The 9,933-nt window shown below is 57.5% G+C and overlaps 1 protein-coding gene across 1 annotated transcript in view; it reads left to right on the top strand.

Moving 5' to 3' along the window:
• IGSF21 (immunoglobin superfamily member 21) overlaps positions 1-9,933 on the top strand; it is a 119,733-nt gene that overhangs the window by 53,513 nt on the left and 56,287 nt on the right. The window lies entirely within an intron of this gene.

Here is a 9,933-nt window from a genome sequence, read left to right as displayed (position 1 = left end):
AGGAATGCCAGAGCTGTGGTGGGAACCAGCTCTGCCTGGCTCAGAAGCCCATGGGCCCCAAACGTGGCAAGGAAAACAGATCCTACACAGGGCCCAGGTCAGAAGCGGAGGCAGGACAGGCAGAGAAGAGGCCTCGGGGATGGAGAGACTTAATTCTTCTCCCCCTTTTCCAGAAGACTTTAAGGGAGCTAATTCCATGCCAGGCCCTGCCACGCCCCCTCACCCATTCCCTAAAAGGCCCCGACCCCTTTATCTCTCTGACCTTCACACACACTGGGCCCTCTTCCCAGAGTGCCTGTCCCTGTGGTCACCTGGGCAACTCCTCATCCGCCTTCAGAACCCACCCCAGGTTCCTCTGTGGACGCTTTCTCTAGACTGCCCTTCACCCCAGCAGAACTGATCTCCCCCAAAGCCTATGGCTGCCACCCCTCCAGGACCTGCCCCCCACAAGAAGGGGACCTCACCGCATTGATGAACAGTAGCTTCACACGGGCGCTGAATGTGCACAACTTCACACACACACACACACACACACACACACACACACACGCGCGCGCGTGCGCGCGCCCTCTCACACAGCCAGCTGCTTTGCCTGGTGGAGAAAGCGCAATCTCAATCCGACTGGGCCACACTGGGCGCACGGGGAGATGCTGCCGCACACACAGGGGTGCACTGTGCTTCCTGGGGGGCCTCTGACACTCCCACTCTGCGCCTGATGCCTGACCCTCCACTCCCCACTCCTGGGTTGCTTCTCCTTTCTGTGACCATGAGCACCAGGAGACAGAGCAGGTGCCCTTCGCCCCTTAACCCTGTACCCTCAGCTCCCACACAGGCCTGACGCACAGTAGGTGCACAAGGAAATTTGCAAATCCACTGGATGATCCTGGGTTTGCTCCTTGGCCCCTTGGGCCTCAGTTTCCCTATGCGTAAAATGAGGAAATGGGATGAGAGGATTTTAAAGGGTACCTCCAGCTGGCACAGGGACTCAGGGAGGTGGCCCCTCCCTGGCCACGTCTGTACGACCGGAGGGTGGGTGTGCTTCTGGAGGGCCTTGCTGGGTCCCCTCCTCTCTGGCTTTGTGCCGGGAGGAAGACCCCGCCGCCTGCTGGGGAATCTGGTGAGAATGTGGGTGCAAAGGGGCTCTGAGGGGCCTGGGGGCACGTGGCCACACAGATGCCCTCACTCTTATAAGTACCGCGCGCTAACCGATTGCGCCACTGGAGCTCCGATGCCTTCACTCTTATATTTACGATTTCTCCTGCACCCGCTTCCAACGAGGATTTGGGGCGCCTTAAAACATTAAAGCACCCCCAAGACCAGCCCATGGCCATCAAGATGAAAACGGAGGCAGACACTCATTTTGGAGAAGAAAATAACTATTCTGGGACCCACAGATGAGTTTACGTCAAGTGAACATTTGGATCACCCCCAAGTTTCCCAGAGCCCGCCCCTGCCGCCCCACCCCTGCGTGGTGACCCTGGTCTCTGAGACCCCAACCCCCACCCAGGACCCCAGCCTGTCCATCATTCCTAGCGCCCCACCCCTGCCGCAGGTATGGTCTCCAGGGCGGCCAGAACACCAGCACAGCAGAGCCCTGCCCTCTGTGCTCACTCCCTGCGCCTGGGCTCCGGTGGACAGCATGGGGGTGGGGGTGGGGGTGGAGGGGTGAGGCCTGGACGGAAGAGGAAAGGAGCAGACCCGCCAACCCTCCGGAGTCTAATCCGATTCCACCAGCCCCAGGGGCGGCCTCGCTGGAAGAGCAGCTTCTCCAGGCTGCAGGGCCCCATTAGGGCTGGTGGTGGGGTGCGCCCGGGACTCCACATTTACATATAAATGAAGATATTTACAAATTAATGCATATCAACTAGAGAGAGTCCCAGCTCCACAGCTGTCTCAGCCACTTCCTCTTCAGCTGGGGAAAGGGGAGAGGAGGCTGAGAAGATGAGCAGGAATTGGCAGAGAGCCCTTGTTTCCTGGGCAGCGGAGAGGAGAGGCTGCCGGGGACTCCCAGAGCTTTCCTCCGCTGGTGGGGTCCCGGGGCGGCAGGGCTTCTGTCCCTGGGGGGGGTGGGGGGGGGTGCAGGTGTGGCACACCTTGGGCAGGTCCCTGTCAAAGGCCTTTCTAGTTCTGAGCCTCGGGACCCAGAACTCCCTGCTTGAAATTGGCAATAATTTATTCCTTCGGAGGGTTTGTAATTGAGCACCTCTAGGAGCCTGGCGTGATGCGAGGTGCAGTGACCCAGAGGTGCAAGGAAGGCGGGGAGGCGGGCAGTAACCTAGGAAAGGGAGGCATGAATAATACGGCACTACATGTCCCACCAAGGATGACCTGCAGGATGCACCCCTGTGGGCCCCTTCCCTTCCTGCTCGTTCTCCACCCCCTCCCAGCTGCCCAGGACACCCTCACAAACAAGCCGCTCACTCAGAATCCTTGTCTCGAGGTCTGCTGCTCAGGGGCCTCCTAAGTGGGGAGGGGGGTACGGTGTGGGCGACAGTCCCACCAGCTGGCCGCCTGCGCACCCACCCTCTCACGCCCTGTCTTCACCTCCGTTCACCTGTTACACCAGGCCGGCACAGGTATGAGCAGACTGGTGGACCTGACCATGGAGATGGTTATGTGGGCAAATTCATTGGTTCCTGCAGAATGTAGCTACCCCAGATGGCAGTCAAGACCTCCCTAGAGGTCAGGGTGAATCCCCATGAGCCTTCAACCACCCCTGTGCGCCCCGCTAACACACACACACAGACACTGTGATTTCCATTTCCCAAAACCCTTTGCAGGCCCTTGTTCCATTCCATCTGCCCAGGGTGTCATGAGGAACACTGGGCAAGTCTCTTTGGCTCTAATTTGTCAGTAGGAAAATCTAGACTCTAGGAGTCAAGTGTTCTCCTGCCCCTTGCACTCCTTGCACACCTTTATTTTGTCAAGGCTCTACTCATCCTTTTAGATTCAGTTTAAATGGCACCTCCTCCAGGAAGCCAGTCCTGATTGCCCACACTGGGTCAGATCCTCAGTGTATTTCCCTTCACACACTTACTGCCCAGACACTAGGGATTCAGAGTCTGCCTCCCCAACAAGACCAGAAGTCCCATGAGGACAAGGATTGGGTCTGATATCTTCACCACTATCTCCCCAGTCCTCAGCCTAGCACACCTCCCTCCCCCACCACACACACACACACACACACACACATGCATGTTGTGAATGATTTGAAAATATTTGAGGGGTGGATGAGTTAGTGGTGGAAGCTGTGGAGTTGGATGAATTAGGAAGGAGCAAGCCAGGCCTCTGAGCCTTCCCCCAACATTTGCATCATTCATTCATTCATCACCGAATTGAGCGATTGCTGTATGTCAGAGACGGTGCTGGAAATAAACTAGCGAACAAGATGTAATCAGACCTGCTTTCGTGAGGTTTACGATGTAGCAGGTGAGTAGGGACAGACTATAGAAATATGTTTAGAATAACAAGAGAAATATTTACAATTGGTGACGAGTGTGTTGAAGGACATGAGGTCCTGTAGTAGAGAATGAAGAATAATGGGGAGGGGGACTACAGGCTTCTCCTAGAAGAGACATTTAAACAAAAACCTATGGGCTTAAAAGAAGCCATCCAGACAGCGCGGGGGGAAGGAAGGGCATTCCAGGTAGCAGGCACAGCAAGTGCAAAGGTCCTGGGGTAAGAAAGACCTGGCCGGATCTAGGAGCTGCTGGGCCAGAGTTCAGGAAGTAAATTGACGTTTATTCTCAGCGTCCTGGAAGCCACTGTGCTACGTGTTTTGTAAAGTTCGCCCAGGTTGCTGAGTGGAGGGTGGGTTGGAGGTGCCAGGGCAGGACAAAGCCCTCGGAGGAGGAGCCCGGGGAGGGGGGAGATAGGTTTCTTCACAGGCCTCAGGGCTCCGTTTCCAATTCTGAGTGAAGCTGGGGAGGGGAGCTGGAAGCCCACCTGGGCTGGCAGGGCCAGGAGGCCAACCCAAGAGGGGGCCAGAGAACCAGCTCACTGGGGTCTGTTTTCCATGCCTGTCCCCCCAAAGCTGACTGAGCTTGGGAACAGCTGGGTGGGGTGGGGTGGAGCCGAGGGGGTTCGTGGAGAATGTGGGAGCATTGTGATGCCTTCCTAATTCTTACTGATCAGGGGAAGGAGATGTGGGAAAAACCAAGTAAATGAAAAAGGGAGCCTTGAGGATCGAAGATGTGGAAAGAAACGCTACTTCCTTTATTACTTTGAGATGCAGCCGTTCACGTATTCACTCAACAGGGCATATTGAGCATTTGCGGCATGGGAGGCACAGCGCTGGGGGCTCAGAGCCCGGGGGGAGGGGCGGTGAGGGGGGCGGGCACGGTACCCCGAGGGGTGAGAACACAGCCCCTGCCTCCATGGAGCACACAGCTCACCACCTCTCCCACCCACCCGTAAGCTCCTTCATCTTAGTAACCCCAGAACCGACTCGACATTTCGGGAGGAACAATAAATATTTGTGGGATGAAAGGAAAGAAAGGGGAGATAAAACAGGGAGATAAATAGCTAACAATTCAAGTAATAAAGTGATAGCTGTCGCAGGAGAGATTCAGATAGAAGCAGTGAGGCGTCAGAGATGGAGGGACTGGGGAAATCACGGAGACGGTGGCATTTGAAGTGGCCCTAGAAACAGAAGTAGGTCTTGGACAAAGGGGGGGAGCGGGGCGGTGATGAGGGGGGGCAGGGAGTCTAGCCAGAGAGGAGGGCGCTGTGTGCCTGAGGGCTGGGGGCGGGAGGCTGACGTCCTGCGGGCGGACAGAGGTTCCACGGCAGATGCCCTCTGGAATCCGTTCAAACGGAAACAAATGTAGTTGGCTTTTTAAACAGACGCATTAACTGTCTGGTCCAAAGAGCTGAGAGGTTTGTTTCCCTTTGAAAAGTTAAATGTCCCTTCTGAGTCCCATCCATTAGTGCGCCGGGCAAACTCTTTCTTCACAATGGGCACAAAGAAATATGTGGCCTGACCCTTGTTGGTTTCAAAGCCTGAATCCCACAGCTCGCTACTCCCTCTCCCTATTGTCCTGAACCATACGTCTCTTTTTTCCGAGATACACATAACACGTGCCTCTCGCACACGAAATCGCCATTCATTTCCCGGGCCTGGGGACACCGGGCACACACATACATTGAATACCTACTGTGCGCCGGGCTTGCGCTAGGCACTGGGAAAACAGGGCAAACCCAAGCCCTGTCCACATGGAAATGACTGTGGAGATCGCGCCACATCCCTAATCCACTATAAACCCATTCTTCCCTCCCCCACCCAGAAATCTCCCAGGATCTGGAATGAGCCGGAGGGAGACTGTAGGGGTAACCGTGAGCCCCTTTCAGCGCATTAATCCTAACAGATAATGCCTCTCAGTAGCATCAGAATTGACCGCCCCAGGTCTTCCACCCCATGTGGGAGTAGGGTCCCCATCTCTACCCTAGGGGACGCGTTAGGAGCGAGGGCTGCAGTTCCCCTCCCCGCCACCAGGGGAATTTCAGTCCAATTCTCCCCGCAGCTGGGACAGGCTGCAAGGTAGTTACCTGAGCAACCAACCCCCTCCCTCGGACTCTGCACCTCTGCACCGCAGGCCAGTCCCCGGACCACCTGCATTAGGATCACCTTGGAAGTTGCTTTAAAAGGCCAATTCCGGGTGGAATTCGATTCCAGTGGTCTGGAGCAGGGCCTGGAAATAGTCTTTTAAAAAGTCTTCCAGGTGAGGACATTGGCAGCGAGATCTGGAAAGCTCTGCTCACACAACACTTCCATCTGCTCCCAGCCTGGGCCACCCCCATGCCCAGCTGCCACCATTAATCAGAAGAACGACACAGCTGAGTGCCAGGCCCTGAGCTGAGCTTCTCAGGAAGTGAGGCCATGGCTGGAGGGTGCTTTTTCTGCAGCCCCCTGCCAAGGCATTGCCCCCTGAGTGTGCCCATGCCCCGAGTGTGCCCTTGTTCCCTGAGTGTGCCCACGCCCCCTGCGTGTACCCACGCTCCCTGAGTGTGCCCTTGTTCCCTGCGTGTGCCCATGCCCCCTGGGTGTGCCCATGCCCCCTGGGTGTGCCCACACCCCTGAGTGTGCCCACGCCCCCTGAGTGTGCCCTTGTTCCCTGAGTGTGCCCATGCCCCGAGTGTGCCCTTGTTCCCTGAGTGTGCCCACGCCCCCTGCGTGTACCCACGCTCCCTGAGTGTGCCCTTGTTCCCTGCGTGTGCCCATGCCCCCTGGGTGTGCCCATGCCCCCTGGGTGTGCCCACCCCTGAGTCTGTGCCCACGCCCCCTGAGTGTGCCCTTGTTCCCTCCTGCCTGGAGTGTGCCCACCCCCCCCGAGTGTGCCCTTGTTCCCTGAGTGTGCCCATGCCTCCTGAGTGTGCCCTTGTTCCCTGAGTGTGCCCATGCCCCCTGGGTGTGCCCTTGTTCCCTGGGTGTGCCTACGCCCCCTGGGTGTGCCCAGGCTCCCTGAGTGTGACCACGCTCCCTGAACCAAAGTCTTGCTGAACCCAATCCTGGGCCTCCCACCCCGAGTACCCGGTAGGGAATGCAGTCACCAGACCCTCTCTCTGTCAGGCCTGCAGGTGGCGCTCTGCAGAGGCCACCAGGTCTGCTCCCAGCCTTCCTCCCTGGGCCTGTCTCCCAGGGAAGGGACCCTCCCTCCTTCATCTCTAGGTCCTCAATGCCTGGCACAGGGCCTGGGATGGAAGTCCGGGCCTCAGTGCAGGTTTGTTGAATCAATAGGCTGACAGGTTATCCAAATGTGGAATTACCATTTCAAACAGTCAGCAGAACGCTCTCCCATCCATCATCCGCTTTAACCCTCACAGCATCCAGGGGAGGCAGGTCTCAGGCTCATCTAATCCTGCCGTGCTGTACAGCTGATGACACCCAGAGCAGAGAGCTGCAGTCACTTGCCAGGGTCTCGCGGTTTGCACACGGTAAAGCCTGGGTTCGTCCCCACGGGCCGTTAGAGCCATATTGGGTCACTGGGGCAGAGTCATTCAACAGTCATCGAGTGCCCACCCTGTGCCAGGACCAGTACCAGGCACTGAGGACTCGGTGACTTAGTGAGGGCATGTGACCTTGTGTTTCCACCCTGTATGCACATATGTACACACGGGTGTGCGCTTGCACGTGTGTACACACACACACACACACACACAGGATGCCTGGCCTGAGATGCTTGGTGCCTCCAGGTAGGAAGCTGCCAGTCAGTCACCACCTTAACAATCGCCACCGCCTAGCAGCTCAGGCCCCTGGATGCTCTGGCCTGGCCACCAATGACGCCAATCCTGGCTCCAGAGTGGGGCTCTCGGAGCCTCTGCCACCCCAGCTGGCAGCCCCCGTTCCTTTGACATGCCGAGAGGTCCGGTTACCTGACCAGCCTCTGCTGCTCTGCCCAGGTTCCCCATGGAGCGGGATGCCCTCTGGCTCCCCGACTCGCCGCCGCCCCTTCTCCTCATCCACGTCTCAGCTTCCCGCTTTTCTCCTCCGGTGGCTCCTGTCCTCCCTGCCTTTTTGGAGCCCAGTCGTACTTCCAGGCCCAGCTCAAATGCCCTGCTCAGCACAGCCCCGCCCCTAAATGCCCCCCCACCCCACCCCCCGGGTCACTCCTGCTCTGGGAGCACCCTGCGTGGTGCCTCCGGTCCTCTCACGCTGGTTGCCAGTACCCACTCGCACAAGTGCTGTCCCCACGGAGGCCATGAGCACCCAGTGGGCAGGGCCCAGGGTTACATGCTCCCCTCGGCACTTTCCGGAGGGATGGGCACTGCCCCCTCCTCCCAAGTCCTCACTCCCCACCAGTCAAGGTTGATTCTTCTCCTTTTGTTCCTTGACTTTCAACCTTTTCTGCTGCTTCTATGTGGTCCTTCCTTAGGTGATGCTCTTCTTTCCTTCATTTCTCCCGCTCCGAGCCTCACCCTGCCCACGTGGGGCTCTCTCTCCCCCCGGCACAGCCTGGCATCTCTTGGCTTGGAGCCCCTCTGTGGCCCAGAACCTCCTGGCAGCACAGACCCTGGATCTGAAGGCCCCAGTAGCATCTAGGCCAGTGATGGCGAAACTTTTGAGCTCGGCATGTCAGCATTTTGAAAAACCCTAACTTAACTCTGGTGCCGTGTCACATATAGACATTTTTGATATTTGCAACCATAGTAAAACAAAAGACTTATATTTTTGCTATTTATTTTATATATTTAAATGCCATTTAAGGCGGGGCGGGGTACTTCTCTGTGGTTGGGTCTTGGGTTAGTGGAGACCTTTGAACAGGGGACTGAGGTGCACGCTGTTGAGTCCACAGCGGTCACCAAGCAGTCCTCCACCCACCCCCCATTCTCTCTTTGCGCCCAGACATACAGGAGGCCTCTAGGACTCCTGCTTCACTAGCCTTTCTCTCCTGGGGAGGGAAGTGCTTGCAAAGCTGTCTGCTGCCCTCTGGTGATGTATTGGGCTATTGCACCCAGAGGGGTGGTCCCCTGCCTGTGGCCCCTCCCCACCCATTACCAAGAATGATGGGTCTTGTCCCTCAAAAGTGGGGACCTCCTTTCTTCATCTCTAGGGCCTCGGGGCCCAGCAAGGGTCTCAGTGGAGATTTGTTACATTAATGAGCTGACAGGTTATCCAAATGTGGAATTACCATTTCAAACAGTCAGCAGAACGCCTCTTTCCCATCCATCATTTGCTTAAACCCTAATGACAATTTTATGGAGTGCAGATCTCAGGCCTTACTCAAGCTCAGCCCGGAGGGAAGTGAGAGACCATGAGCTGGGAGGGTCCCCATCGGGCAGGACTTTTTCCCCGGGGCCTTCCCAGGGAAAGCGCTGAGCCCATGCTGACAGAATGGGGCGTCTCGGGGGTTACCCCTTTTCTCCTCTGGGTGGCAGTTTGCCTTTACCAGGGGCCTTCTGGAGACAGTGTCTTCCCCCAGAATCACCCCAGGAATTGCAAGCACCCGTGTCCGGCTGCATGTGGCAGGGCCGGGCAGGTGGCTCTGATGCAGGTCTCGTGTGCTGCCACTCAGACAAGGGCTTGCCCTGATCCCTCACTTGCTGTTGAAAGCATGTTTCTCTGTTAGCTGAGACCTCAAGCAACAGGGGTACCTGGGGCAAGGGGCAGGAGGGGCTAGAAGGGGTTAGTGGGGGGCTGGGAGGGGGGAGATGTAATAATTTCAACAACAAAGATTTTTTAAAGGCACAGGGGTACACAAGGGCGGTGAGGTCCCTGCCCGCCCCCCCAAAGGTGACCTTCCCGGGGCGCTGCCGGCAGCCCAGGGACAGTCAGCGGAGGGGCTCTCTGCAGCCTGGATGGCGAGATGAGGCAGCCATGCCAAGACCGGGAGTGAGCGTTCTGCAGGAGGAGAAGGCGGAGCCTGAGAGGAGGGAAGCTGGAGTGTAACCAGGAGCAGAGGGGCTGGGAGCAGATGAGCCCTGCGAGGAGTTCGGGGGTGAGGGGAGCAGTCGGCACAGGCAGGGTCTCATGCAATGAACTTGGCTGGGCATAGCACTCACCTTGTCAAAGACGGATTCTCATGCCGTGGGTCTGCCGTGGGGCCTGATGGTCTCCCAGGTGGGGCCAGTGCTGCTGTTCCGGCCTCAGAAACCCCCAGGGAGCGTTACACACTCCCCACACGCCCCCACGCCCGGCCCGGAATGAGAACATTGCTGGTTGACCTCGCAGGTGATCCCACTCTGCAGGCCAGGTGAGAGCCCTCGTTACAGAGCATTCTGGGCCGTCAGCGCCCCACTGAACTGTGTTCTAGGAGTGGTGGGGAGCCATCACAGTTGCATTCGTTTCTGTTTGCGTGTTATTAATAGAACCCACCTGAGCTAATGGGGAGGCTGGGAAGTGGAGGGAGGAGAGGGGAGGGGAGGGGAGGGGAGCGGAGGGGAGGAGGTGATGGATGGTGGGTGAGGGTGGGAGACTTTGAAAACAGAGCTGGCCTG

Source organism: Myotis davidii, unplaced genomic scaffold (assembly GCF_000327345.1).
Source record: "Myotis davidii unplaced genomic scaffold, ASM32734v1 scaffold299, whole genome shotgun sequence".
Lineage (NCBI taxonomy): Eukaryota > Metazoa > Chordata > Mammalia > Chiroptera > Vespertilionidae > Myotis > Myotis davidii.
Note: the sequence above shows the minus strand (reverse complement) of the source record. Positions and strands in the feature narration are given on the sequence as shown.